The sequence below is a fragment of the Heterodontus francisci genome, chromosome 46 (genome assembly GCF_036365525.1).
Source record: "Heterodontus francisci isolate sHetFra1 chromosome 46, sHetFra1.hap1, whole genome shotgun sequence".
NCBI lineage: Eukaryota > Metazoa > Chordata > Chondrichthyes > Heterodontiformes > Heterodontidae > Heterodontus > Heterodontus francisci.
Window position 1 is genome coordinate 10,254,580 of NC_090416.1, and position 14,191 is coordinate 10,268,770.

Below are 14,191 nucleotides of genomic sequence, written 5' to 3' on the forward strand. Positions count from 1 at the left end.
GGTAGGCCATTCGGCCCATTGCAGCAGGAACCGGGTGGAGGGGCAGTGCACCAGCAGGGAGTGGGGGAAGGCAGTGGGGAGGAGGACAATTGTCCCCTTCCAGCACAACCCTACACCCCCCCTCCCCATTCCAGTATCTAATTGATCTTTAAATGATTGCGAGGTTTCTCCTCCCCTATTTACCTCGGAGTCTGCTCCATGTGTCGACCATTCCATCTGTGGAGATGAATATCTGGCCTAAATGACATTTTACTGGTTTGAACTTGTGTCCCCTTGAAGGAGGAGGGGGCTGGATACCGGATCAGACTCGGTCGCAATGCCCCCCACAGTCGGATAGCCAGATGGAACATGCTGTTGGGGCTCACACATGAATAACAGCCACTCGGACAAGGCGGACAGGGGTGTCTGACTCCAATAAAGGTTTGCTCAGGGGGTGGGATTCACAAAATACAATATAATGGCTTCCACTAACATCCCCCCAAATCTTCCCCCCCCCCCCCCCACCCCACCACACAACCCCTCCTCCTCTGTCCCGTTGCCGATGATTCGGGTGTGGGGTTGAGGCCAGGCAACCTCCTCCTCTACCTCAGCCAAGTAGCCATTCCTCACCCACAAAACCGGGCGTCTAGTGTCGGCAAGCTATTCGACCTTAGGCAGCATCGCGGTCAAATCAGATCCACTCCTGTGGGAGTTTTTCTATCAACAAGGCTATTGGGAAAGAGCGGGGGCGGGGGGTGGGTGAGGGCAGTGGGACTAATTGGAAAGCTCTTTTCAAAGAGCCAGCACAGGCATGATGGGCTGAATGGCCTCCTCCTGTTCCTGTGTGACAGGCTTGAGGGGGCTGAATGGCCTCCTCCTGCTCTGGTGTTCCTGCCAACACATGCAGACCCTACGGAGAGAAACCGTTGTAAAATCAACAGATGACAAAAAAAACTTTTGTGGAAGTGGGTTGACGACTGCAGTAAATTCATTCCTGTAATAATGTGAGCTGTGGAATTCCGATCTGGGCTCGATAGGGCAGCTTTTAATGAGCTGCTTCTGAACTGCGCTGGTGCAGAGGGAAATGGATGTCTCCTGGGATCCTCAGGAGAGGGGCTGGGACGAAACAATTCAACAGAATCTCTTCGGCAGGAGGCGTTCGGTTCTGACTGCCTGCTCAGTCTTGAGAGCTGCCTGGTGACGGGAGGGGAAGGGAGGAAAGGCTCCAAGCCTCATCCCAAGATCCCAGACGAAGACAGAAAAGCAGGAATTACTGTGCCCCGACCCAGCGAAACACGGCATCGGAACCCAGCGGGCTCTCAGTTCCCTGCAGCCGAAACTTTTCCATTGAGGCTGCAAAACCAGGAGAAGGTTGGTGATAAAACTTGCGGGAGCTTTTTTTGAGAGGCTGTTTTTGTTTTTATTTATTGCTTTGCCCAAAGATAACTTGCACACTTCCGATATTACAGTGGTGCTGTGAGGCCGGTTTGAGATGAGCCAAGGAGAGAGAGAGAGAGAGAAGGGGGAATTGCTCTGTTCAATGCTATGTTCAATGTCCCTCGTGTGAGGAGAGTGGAGTGTGGGGAGGGTGAGGGGTGGAGGCAGACGGAAGAGAGAAGGGGCAGTGCGGGTGAGGACGGGGAAAGGTGGCCTCGGTTTAACGTCTCATCCTGAAAGACGGCACCTCTGACAGTGCAGCACTCCCTCAGCACCGGCACTGGGAGTCTCGGCCTGGATTATGGGAGCTCGTCTCTGGAGTGGGGGCACCCGCACCCGCCGACTTCTGACTCCGTTATTTACAGGAAGTTGAATCTCTCCTTGACTCATTGCACCCCTCGGCGCAGCACCGAGCCGGACCACTGCTGATTCGGGTAATTGTTCATCCGGGACAGGGCCTCGAGCGGTGGGGGGTGCGAGGGAGGGAGGGGACGCAAAAATGCCCTCAGTACCCCTGGACGAGGCGGGGGGGGGGCGGAGGATAATCCGTCAGAGTCTGCCACCCTTAACTTGAGCATCGGCTCGAGCTCGGTTGTGAAGTCCTGCGTAGTTGAATAGCAGTGCCCAAGCACACACTGGAGGAGTGGGCGTTTGAGGGAGATACCAGAGGGACAAGGCTGAGCACCCTTGGACCCTATTCCCGAAAGTGATGAAGACGGGGGTGAGGGGAACTTGGGGGGATTGGGGGGAGGGGTGGGGTAGGCGGGCATTGGTGGGGGAGGGGAGCGGCCGTCAATCAGTTGATGTCGTTGAGGGGGTGGGGGGGGGGGGGTGGGTGGGTTGTTAGGCCCAGTCTAGTGTCATGTAGCTCACATTCTCTTGAGAGCCTCAAGCAAGGAGACAGAAGGCTCAATGCATTGCAGTCCTGCGAGGCCCTCACAGTTAGCGAGATGCCCTCGAAGGAAGGTGGAGGTCTGAGGAAGGGAGGGGATGCTCCGGGAGGTCTCCCAGATGGAGCAGCTCAGTAGCTGGCCCACCAAAGGCCTGGGTGACCCTCAGCTGCCGCGGCTGCGCCCTCCGGGAGAGGCCTCCGTCCAGTTTTCTCAGAACATTTTGATGTCACGACAAATTAATCCTGGCTCGGGCTCCATCTGTCTCGCCACAGCTGGCTCATTTCACAGAGAGAAATTGGTGCCGGTTTTGTGTTCGATCCGTCCCGATGTTTAGGTCCAGGATGTCAACAGCAGTAAATTGTATTGGCCGATCTGACAGGATGTACAGGAAATGGGAAGATATTCCGTGAGCCAGACCACTTGCCCTGTGAATAGGTCAAACACAAGATGTTTTTTTCTAGAATTTTTATTGGGATTTTGAGGATCCCTGTCATGTTAATATTCCCCCATCAAAACTCGAAATAAAAGCCTGGCCCTCCGCACATCTTCCACCCTCTGTATCTAACCCCCGTGCTGTACCCGCCCTGGGAGTGTTTGATGGGGACAGTGTAGAGGGAGCTTTACTCTGTATCTAACCCCCGTGCTGTACCTGCCCTGGGAGTGTTTGATGGGGACAGTGTAGAGGAAGCTTTACTCTGTATCTAACCCCTGTGCTGTACCTGTCCTGGGAGTGTTTGATGGGGGACAGTGTAGAGGGAGCTTTACTCTGTATCGAACCCCCGTGCTGTACCTGTCCTGGGAGTGTTTGATGGGGGACAGTGTAGAGGGAGCTTTACTCTGTATCTAACCCCCGTTTTTTTCTAACCCCGTTTTTTTTTCTTCTTTTTTTTATATAAGGTGGCCTTTATACCCCAGGCCCCTTTTATATTTTTCACATCGAGGGGGCCTTTATTCCTCAGGCCCCCTTTATGTACATACTTACAGTTTTAAAATAACTTTATTAAAACCAGTTAAATAAACAAAAAACTCAAATTAAAATGCCATTCTCGGCGTCAACGATGCACTCCAGTCCCTGCGGTGCCCACCGGTAGCGGAAGGCCTCAAGCGTACCGGCGGACACCGCATGCTCCTTCTCCAGGGACACCCGGGCGTGAACGTAACCGCGGAAGAGGGGCAGGCAATCGGGGAGGACGGACCCCCCGACGACCCGCAACCTGGACCTGTGAATTTCCACCTCGGCCAGGCCCATGAGCAGACCGATGAGGAGATCCTCCTCCCGGCCCAAGCCCCTCCGCACCGGGTGCCCAAAGATCGACCCCCACTCGGCCGGAACTGCTCATCGGACCCAGGCCCCGAAACCCTCCTCGGGAGCTGGTCCCGCACAACCCGAGCCGCCTCTCGGAAATGCCCTCCGTGCCATTCCAATCGGCGCGGAGGGGTTTCCTGTACGGGCTGCTCCTGCACACTCTCCACTTCCTCGCCCTCGTCAGCCGGCCGGACACGCCCTGGCGGTCCGCGTTGCCATCTGGCGGCGAAGGGAAACCCCGATGGAGGTCTCTCTACGCGGGAGTCTTCCCCCTTTACATCGGGGACCTGGGGTGGAGGGTGCTGCACAGAGCAGTCCCGTGCAATAGACTTTTAAGTAGGTTCACGGACTCCCAGGCCGCCTGTGCTTTCTGCGGCCTGGACGAGTCCGTGTTCCACGTTTATACGGAGTGTGCGAGGTTGCAGCCCCTCTTTGAGTGTCTGAAGGGGCTGCTCCTCAAATTCTGGCTGCACTTCAGTCCCACGCTCCTGATCTTTGGGTATCTAACCCCCGTGCTGTACCTGTCCTGCGTGTGTTTGATGGGGACAGTGTAGGGGGAACCTTCAACCCATCAGTGTAGCAGCGGATGTGAGTGGCTTGGCGAGTTACAGGTGTGAAGAGTAGGCCCTGCTCTCTCTCGTGTGGGTCGTGTGTTTGTCTGATGTCGGCACTGGGCAGGATGACTGAGTAACTCCTGACTGTCAGTGTTCCAACGCAGGGTTTCCTCAGGAAATCATGCCATTTGCTGATCTCCATAATATTATCCGGTAGGAACCAGTGCAGAGTCAGGAAACAGTCCACAGACCTAACTAATCTCATCTCAAGGTATCGGATCAGTATTGAAGAGCTCTCCAGCTGTGACTCACTGAGGTTATTCTCCCTCACCTCTGAGTCAGAAGGTTGTGGGTTCGAGCTCACATTCCGGAGACTGGAGCCCGTAATCCGGGCCGACGCTCCCAGTGCCAGTACTGAGGGAGTGCCGCACTGTCGGAGGTGCCGCCTTTCAGGATGGGACGTAAAACCGAGATTCCCGTCTGCCCCTCTCTGGTGGATGTAAAAGATCCCACGGCCGCTATTGGAAGAAGAGCTGGGTGGGGGGGTAGTTCTCCCCCGGTATACTGGAGCCCATACTTAAATCTGACACCTTATCGCTTGTGAATTCACCTCATGTGCTTCGGCCAATGGGCAATGTGCAGATTGGAGATAAATGTGTACAAAGTCTTTCCCCTGGAGCGTGATTGGCTCCCATCCTGTTGGGAGCATGGGAATGTTTATTGTGGAATGCTGGGTGGGGAGGGAGATTGCAGGGTCAGGGTTCATGACCAGAGACTTTAATGTGAGACTGTTGCCACCCAACTTGGGTCAACCCTTGTGGGTGGTCACTGTGAATCTTCGGCTCTTGTTTCTGGAAGCAACTGGTCAGGGTTGGATTCGTGTTGAAGCGTGATGTGAGTTCGTCTTCCAACACTGTAGAGTCATAGAGTCATACAGCTCAGAAACAGGCCCTTCGGCCCATCGTGTCTGCGCCAGCCATCAAGCACCTATCTGTTCCAATCCCGTTTTCCGGCACTTGGCCCGTCGCCTTGTATGCTATGGCGTTTCAAGTGCTCATCTAAATACTTCTTAAATGTTGTGAGGGTTCCTGCCTCTACCGCCTAACGTTCGGGGAGCCACATCCCTGAGAGGATCCTCATCCCTGCCCTTTTCCACATGCTCTCCCACCTCCCTTGGTGGATTGGGCAACAGGAGCAGGCCATTCAGCCCCTCGAGCCTGTTCCGCCACTCAGTCAGACCATGGCTGATCTGTATCTTAACTCCAACTCCCCGCCTTGGTTCTGTAATCCTTAATCCTCTTAACCCAACTAAAATCTATCCATCTCGGTTTGGAAATTTCCCCTCAGCTTCGACAACTTTTTGGGGGAGAGAGTTCCAGATTTCCCACTCCCCTTTGTGTGAAGAAGTGCTTCCTGACATCACCCCCTGAACGGCCTGGCTCCAATTTTAAGGTTCTGCCCCCTTGTTCTGGACTCCCCCTCCCCCCCACCAGAGGAAATAGTCTCTCTCTATCGACCCGATCGAATCCTTTAATCATCTTAAACCCCCTCGATTAGATCACCCCTTAATCTTCTACACTCGAGGCAATACAAGCCCAGTCTGTGCGACCAGACCGCACAATTGAACCCTTTTAGCTCCGGGATCATTCTGGTGAATCTGCACTGCACCCTCTCCAAGAACAATATATCTTCCGGAGGTGTGGGGTTCAGGATGTTGATAGTGGGGGATTCAGCGATGGTAATGCCATTGAATGTCAAGGGGAGATGGTTAGATTCTCTCTTGTTGGAGATGTCATTGCCTGGCACTTGTGTGGCGTGAATCTTACTTGCCACTTATCAGCCCAAGCCTGGATATTATCCAAGTCTTGCTGCATACGGACACGGACTGCTTCAGTATCTGAGGAGTCACGAATGGTGCTGAACATTGTGCAATCATCAGCGAACATCCCCACTTCTGACCTTATGATTGAAGGAAGGTCATTGATGAAGCAGCTGAAGATGGTTGTGTCTAGGACACTACCCTGAGGAACTCCTGCAGTGATGTCCTGGAGCTCAGATGATTGGCCTCCAACAACCACAGCCATCTTCCTTTGCGCTAGGTATGACTCCAAACAGTGGAGAGTCACTAATAAATCCAATGGGGAATTCAGGAATTCTTTCCCCAGAGAGTGGTGAGAATGTGGAACTCGTTACCAGAGGGAGTGGTTGAGGGGAATAGCGGAGATACATTTAAGGGGGAAGCTGGACAAACACATGAGGGATAAAGGAATAGAAGGTTATGGGGATAGGGTGAGATGAAGAGGGGGTGGGAGGAGGCCCGTGTGGAGCAGAAACACCAGCACGGAGCAGATGGGCCGAATGGCCTGATTCTGCGCTGTACATTCTGCGTGAGACTATAACATAACCGGAATAATCATTGCCTTAACATCACATTGAGATGCCTGGTAATGCTTCAAGCAGCGGTGGCTCAGCGGGTTGCACTCTTGCCCCTAACTCAGGGAAGTCGTGGGTTCGAGACCCCACTCCAGAGACTCGAGTGTCCTGGGGGTCCAATATTTGTCCCTCAACCAACATCACTATGTAAAAAAAAGCAGACGATCTGGGTCATTTCTGCAGCGCTGTTTGTGGGATCTTGCTGTGCGCAAGTTGGCTGCCGCGTTTCCTGCATTACGAGAGTGGGCGCACTTTATAAAAGTGCTTCATTGGCTGTGAGGCGCCCTGGGACATCCTGAGGTTGGGACAGGCGCTATAGAAATGCAATCTGACCTTTCTTCCCATCAGCCGCCTTGACTGTTGCGCCAGGGAGAATGACCGATTAAATTATCGAGTTTTAATTGTGGGATAAATATTGGGCCTGAGGGCAATGGGGAGAACTCCCCACCCCCCCCCAACCCCCCACCTCCCCACTCCGCACCCCCCCCCCCCCCCCGCCGCTCTTCGTCCAATAGCGGCCGTGCGATCTTTTACATCCACCTGAGAGGGGCAAACGGGGGCCTCGGTTTAACGTCTCATCCTGAAAGACGGCACCTCCGACAGTGCGGCACTCCCTCAGTACTGGCACTGGGAGTGTCGACCTGGGTTAAGGATGAGAAAAAACCCAAACCTCATCATGCACGTGGGCTCCCTCTTTGTTTAAGGATCGAACACAGAGGCAGTCGGGGGCAACATTTTGAAAGTGCAACCCTCTGACGGGGAAGAAAGCATGTCGGACAGTGAAGGGGTTTCTCGTCCTCAGTAAGCACAGGGCCTGCTGGGACGATGTGAAATGTGAGCCGTACAATGGCGTGCAGTGCTGCCAAGAGATGTCAACAGCCAAATGTTCCGAGAATCTGGCCAAATCCTCAGAATCCCAAATATTCGACTAATGGAGCCAAAGGACCCCTTCCCAACCCCCTGGGATTTGAGCTGGAATCCCAAGGTCAGCCAGTGTTTGGATTGGAGTCAGTCTCCGCTTCCTAATGGATATCAGAGTCACGGACGTTCCAGGGCCCAAAGGAGACCATTCGGCCCGTCACCCAAGCGCCAATGCCAGCCCTTCAATGGGGCCGGCTCCTGCAAATCCCATCTCCCTCCCACCCCGAGCTTCCCACCCCAGTGAGGACTTTCGAAGCAACGGCACTTTTGCCAAGGTAGGAAATGCGGCAACCGATTTGTGCACAGCAAGATCCCACATACAGCGTTTGATTGAGGGATAAATATTGGTCAGGCACCCCCTCCCCACCACCGCCCGTGGCCCCCCCCACCACCAGGGAAAACCAGCCCCGAGCACCTCGATGTAGCATCATAGGATCATACAGCACAGAAGGAGTCCATTCGGCCCATCGTGCCTGTGCTGGCTCTTTGAAAGAGCTATCCAATTAGTCACCACTAACCCCCCTGCTCTTTCCCCCAAATCCCTGCAAATTTTCCCCCCTTCCAGTATTTATCCAATTGCTCTTTTGAAAGTTACTATTGAATCTGCTTCCACCGCCCTTTCAGGCAGCGCGTTCCAGATCACAACAACTCACTGCGTTAAAAAGAAATTCTCCTCATCTCCCCCTCTGGTTCTTTCACCAATTATCTTCAATCTCTGGTTACCGACCCTCCTGTCTCCAGTGGTCCATTCACTTCCGTCCTCATTGGTTCATATTGTTTCTTGACCCTCCAAGGTTAAGAGCCAAGGGACGTTGGAGGGGTGGAGGCAGATGGTAGAATGTGAACGCAGGAACAGGAGGAGGCCATTCAGCCCCTCGAGCCTGTTCCACCATTCAATTAGATCACATCTGATCTGTATTTTAACTCCATCTACCCACCCTGGTTCCGTAACCCTTAATGCCTTCACTCAACCTGCATAAACCCCTTAAAACCTATCTCTTTGATCGTCAATTTCGCCCCTTCCCCCAGTCCAGGTGGTTGGCACTCTCACCTCTGAGTTGGAAAGTTGTGGGTTCGAGTCCCCACTCCAGAGACTCGAGCCCATAGGCAAGGGGAGACAAGGCAAGGGAATATACAATGGATGGTAGGACCCTAGGAAGTACAGAGGGTCAGAGGGACCTTGGTGTACTTGTCCATAGATCACTGAAAGCAGCAGGGCAGGTAGATAAGGTGGTTAGGAATGCTAGTTAGGCCACAGCTGGAGTATTGTGTACAGTTCTGGGCACCACACTATAGGAAGGATGTGATTGCACTGGAGAGGGTGCAGAGGAGATTCACCAGGATGTTGCCTGGGCTGGAGCATTTCAGCTATGAAGAGGGACTGGATAGGCTAGGGTTGTTTTCCTTAGAGCAGAGAAGGCTGAGGGGGGACATGATTGAGGTATATAAAATTATGAGGGGCATTGATGGGTTAGATAGGAAGAAACATTTTCCCTTAGCGGAGGGGTCAAGAACCAGGGGGCATAGATTTAGGGTAAGGGGCAGGAGGTTTAGGGGGGATTTGAGGAAAATCTTTTCACCCAGAGGGTGGTTGGAATCTGGAACACACTGCCTGAAGGGGTGGTGGAGGCAGGAACCCTCACAACATTTAAGAAGTATTTAGATGAGCATTTGAAACGCCATAGCATACAAGGCTACGGGCCAAGTGCGGGAAAATGGGATTAGAATAGTTGGGTGCTGGATGGCCGGCACAGACATGATGGGCCGAAGGGCCTGTTTCTGTGCTGCATAACCCTATGACTCTATAGTCCAGGCCGATGCTCCCAGTGCCAGTACCGAGGGAGTGCCGCACTGTCGGAGGTGCCGTCTTCCAGGATGAGATGTTAAACCGAGGCCCCCGTTTGCCCCTCTCAGGTGGATGTTAAAGATCCCACGGCCACTATTGGAAAAAGAACGGGGTGGGGGCAAGATTTAGAGGAATCGAAGATTAATCAACAGTTTGTTGCTGTTTGTTGGGATCTTGCTGTGCACAAATTGGCTGCCGCGTTTCCTATGTCACAACAGTGGCCGCCCCTCATTGGCTGTCGAGGGCTTTGGGAACGTCCTGGGGTGGTGACAGGCCCTATAGAAATGCGCCTTCTCCCTCGATGGGTGATGAGGTGTGATGATTGTATCCGAGTTGATTTTCTAGCCTGTCTGTGGAAAAGTTATGGGCTCGGTTAGTGAGGGCCAAGCAACAACACGAACACAGCTTCCTCGCCGTCCTTACGACAGTTTGCACAGGATATGAATGTTCCAGTTCCTGTCAGCCTCTGCTTGTCAAGATGTTTCCGTTCAGCATGTCCCTGTTCCTCCAGAGAAGGACCGCTTCCCCGCCCCCCACCCCCCGATCTCCAACCCCAGCGCTCCCCACATTTATGTCTTGTCGCCCACCAACCCCCACCCCCACCGGCAACGGGGCCTACGCAACCAGGAGGCACCCACTACTCCCAACTGGCACTGCGCGGCCCGCGCGTGTCACCATTCCAGCTCCTGCGCGTGGACAGTCCCGGTTGCAGAGTGCCGCACTGCCGGAGGTGCCATTTTTCAGATGAGGCGTTAAACCGAGGCTCCCTCTCAGGTGGACGTACGAGGTCCCGCGGCCGCTATTGGAGGAAGAGTGGGGTGGGGTAGGGTAGTGTCCCAGGGCCGACATTTATCCCTCATCATTAAAATTGCCGTCTGTGGGATCTTGCCGTGCACAAATTGGCCGCCGCGTCTCCCGCGTTGCATTTCCTTCGTTGGCTGTGAACTGCGTTGGGAGGTCTTGAGGTGGTGACAGGCGCTATAGCAATGGATGCCCGTCTTCTGAAGGCTCGAGGTGCATGGGGCTTTTAATCTCTCGATGCTGACACTCTCTCCAGCCCAGCTGAGGTTGTATTTTTGTCCCTGGCATTGTCTCCCTCACCTGGCGCTTCCCCTCCCTCGCTTCCCCCCAAGGCCCCATGAAGTCTGCTCGGCCGATCGGGATCACAAGCTATCACTGGGCTTCCTGCCTTGCCACTGAGCTGGGGCCCACTCTTCCTGCTGGCCTGTGACGCGCAGTGGGTTTGCAGAAGCGTCCCACCGCTTAGCAGCTGCACTCGGCACTCCCGCTGGGCTCTTCCTGTGCACCGGGCAACACAGCGTGCCAGGTAAACAGCAGCAGCTGCCGGCCAGTCATCCTGTCACTGCTCGCAGAGAAGCCAGGGAGCAAACAACTTTCCCGTCAGCCACTGCCCTCTCCCTCTGCCATCACTCCCAATGTTGATATGGGCTGCACTGACTAGCTTTTATCGCCAACCATTAGTCGAGCGTCCCTTATTTTAGGAGGCAAAAAGGTCAGTCAGGGTTCCCGTGTCTAATTGATCTCCACTGAGGCCTGCTTGACAATTTGCATATCTGTGTGTGTCTGAGTGTGTGTCTGTAAGTGTGTGTGTGTTAGTGTGTGCGTGTCTGGGTGTGTGTGAGTGTGTGTGTGTGTGTCTGTTCATGTGTGTCTGTTCGAGTGTGTGTCTGTGTGAGTGCGTGTGAGTGAGTGTGTGTGTCTGTGTGTGAGAGTGAGTGTGTGAGTGTGAGTGAGTGTGAGTGAGTGTGAGTGTGTGTGAGTGAGTGTGAGTGAGTGTGAGTGTGAGAGTGAATGTGTGTGAGTGAGTGTGTGTGTGAGTGTGAGTGTGAATGTGTGAGTGTAAGTGTGAATGTGTGAGTGTGTGTGAGTATGTGTGAGTCTGTGTGAGTGTGTGAGTGTGTGTGAGTATTAGTGAGTGTGAGTGTGTGTGAGTGTGAGTGTGTGTGAGTGTGTGTGAGTGAGTATGAGTGAGTGTGAGTGAGTGTGAGTGTGAGTGAGTGTGAGTGTGAGTGAGTGTGAGTGTGTGTGAGTGTGTGTGAGTGTGTGAGTGTGTGTGAGTATTAGTGAGTGTGAGTGTGTGTGAGTGTGAGTGTGTGTGAGTGTGTGTGAGTATGAGTGAGTGTGAGTGTGTGTGTCTGTGTGTGAGAGTGAGTGTGTGAGTGTGAGTGAGTGTGAGTGAGTGTGAGTGTGTGTGAGTGAGTGTGAGTGAGTGTGAGTGTGAGAGTGAATGTGTGTGAGTGAGTGTGTGTGTGAGTGTGAGTGTGAATGTGTGAGTGTAAGTGTGAATGTGTGAGTGTGTGTGAGTATGTGTGAGTGTGTGTGAGTGTGTGAGTGTGTGTGAGTATTAGTGAGTGTGAGTGTGTGTGAGTGTGTGTGAGTGTGTGTGAGTATGAGTGAGTGTGAGTGAGTGTGAGTGTGAGTGAGTGTGAGTGAGTGTGAGTGTGTGAGAGTGAGTGTGTGTGAGTCAGTGTGTGTGTCTGTGTGTGAGAGTGAGTGAGTGTGTGAGTGTGTGTGAGTGTGAGTGTGTGTGAGTGAGTGAGTGTGAGTGTGTGTGAGTGTGTGTGAGTATGTGTGAGTGAGTGTGAGTGTGAGTGAGTGTGAGTGAGTGTGAGTGAGTGTGAGTGTGTGAGAGTGAGTGTGTGTGAGTGAGTGTGTGTGTGTGAGTGTGAGTGTGAATGTGTGAGTGTAAGTGTGAATGTGTGAGTGTGTGTGAGTATGTGTGAGTGTGTGTGAGTATGAGTGAGTGTGTGTGAGTGTGTGAGTGTGTGTGAGTATGAGTGAGTGTGAGTGTGTGTGAGTATGAGAGAGAGTGAGTGTGTGTGTGAGTGTGAGTGTGTGTGAGTGTGAATGTGTGAGTGTGAATGTGTGAGTGTGTGTGAGTGTGTGTGAGTGTGAGTGTGTGTGTGTGAGTGTGTGTGAGCGTCAGTGTGAATGTGTGAGTGTGTGTGAGTGAGTGTGTGTGAGTGTGAGTGTGAATGTGTGAGTGTAAGTGTGAATGTGTGAGTGTGTGTGAGTGTGTGTGAGTGTAAGTGTGACTGTGTGAGTGTGTGTATGAGTGAGTGTGTGTGAGTGTGTGTGAGTGTGAGTGTGAATGTGTGAGTGTAAGTGTGAATGTGTGAGTGTGTGTGAGTATGAGTGAGTGTGTGTAAGGCGGGGTTGGGATTGAGCTCAGTGACTGTTCTGTGTGTCAGTTTCACAGTGGGAAAGGTCTAATTCTGGATGATTTATCGGCCGGGCAGGAAATGTTTGCTGTGTTTTTCCTGGCCTCATCTCGGCCAGGCCCAGAATGGAAGATTGCGGAAAGTGCATCCCTTGGACCGTAATGCAGTGAGCCAGGCACTGCACCGTGAAGTCTCTTTAACAGACACAGGGGATCAGGGCATTGTAACAGTCACATACCGACCATTCGACGTGTTAAACCACATACGCTCCCCTCGAACTCCATCCCTTCCAGCATTGTTTGAGGGGGCCAACCTGTCCCCCCTGTGTCCAAAGGGATGAGGATCAGGAATATCAGGGATCAGTGATGGGAATGGAAAATATCCCAGTTGACAAGGGAACAGCTCAGGAAGAGACGGCTGCCGTGCGACTCCTGCCAGATGTGGCCGTCTCGAGCACATCTGCGGGAAAGTGAACTCTGAACTCAAGGAGACGGAGACACCTTATAGAGGTGGAGGAGGTTGGGGGTGGGGGGGGGGGGGACTAATTTGGATAGTTCTTTCAAAAGAGCTGGGGGGGGGTGCTTTAGAGAAGGCAGAGTGGGATTCCAGACAATGTCAGCTCAACTCCCACCAGCAGAACCTTGAAAATTTGAAAATAGTTAACGTAATCGGGAAATTAGGAACTGACCTCAGTCGAAGTGACCGTGAGTCTGTCGGATTGTTGTTGAAAGCCCAACTGGTTCACTAATGTCCCTTTAGGAATGTAGCAGATAGGAGCAGGAGTAGGCCATTCGGCCCCTCGAGCCTGGTCCGCCAACTAGATCATGGCCGACCTTCTATCAAGGCCATTTTCCTGCACTATCCCCGTATCCTTTGATATCTTTAATATCTAGAAATCTATCGATCTCTGTCTTGAATATATTCAATGATTGAGCCTCCACAGCCCTCTGGGGTAAAGAATTTCCAAAGATTCACCACCCTCTGAGTGAAGAAATTCCTCCTCATCTCAGTCCTAAATGGCCTGCCCCTTATTCTGAGACTGTGTCCCCTTGTTCTCGACTCACCAGCCGGGGGAAACATCCTTCCTGCATCTCCTCTGTCGAGCCCTCTAAGAATTTGGTATGTTTCAATGAGATCACCTCTCATTCTCCTAAACTCTAGTGAATACAGGCCCAGTCTCCTCAATCTCCCCTCATTGGACAATCCCGCCATCCCAGGTATCAGTCTGGCGAACCTCCGTTGCACTCCCTCTCTGGCAAGTATGTCCTTCCTTAGGTAAGGAGACTAATACTGTACACAATACTCCAGGTGTGGTCTCACCAAGGCGCTATACAATTGCAGCAAGACTTCTATACTCCTGTACTCAAATCCCCTTGCAATAAAGGCCAACATACCATTTGCCTTTCGAATTTCTTGCTGCACCTGCATGTTAGCTTTCAGTGACTTATCAACACTTCCCAATCTCTCACCATTTAAGAAATATTCTGCATTCCTGTTTTTCTACCAAAGTGGATCACTTCACACTTATTCACATTATATTCTATTTGCCATGATCTTGCCCATTCACTTAGCCTATCTAAATCCCCTTGAAGCCTCTTTGCATCCTCCTCACAACGCACATTCCCACCTAGTTTTTGTGC

At 52.7% G+C, this 14,191-nt stretch overlaps 1 protein-coding gene across 6 annotated transcripts in view; it reads left to right on the forward strand.

Moving 5' to 3' along the window:
- Nucleotides 1-792: 792 nt before the first annotated feature.
- Nucleotides 793-14,191, forward strand: part of LOC137356788 (multiple epidermal growth factor-like domains protein 10) — a 128,203-nt gene continuing 114,804 nt past the window's right edge. For 2 of the 6 annotated variants that reach the window (XM_068022549.1, XM_068022550.1), the window contains exon 1: nt 797-1,350. The gene's annotated coding sequence lies outside the window, so the exon portion shown is untranslated. Of the gene's footprint in view, nt 1,351-1,623; nt 1,851-14,191 lie in introns of those variants that run through there. The other 4 variants (XM_068022552.1, XM_068022553.1, XM_068022555.1 and 1 more) reach the window with 3 other exon arrangements.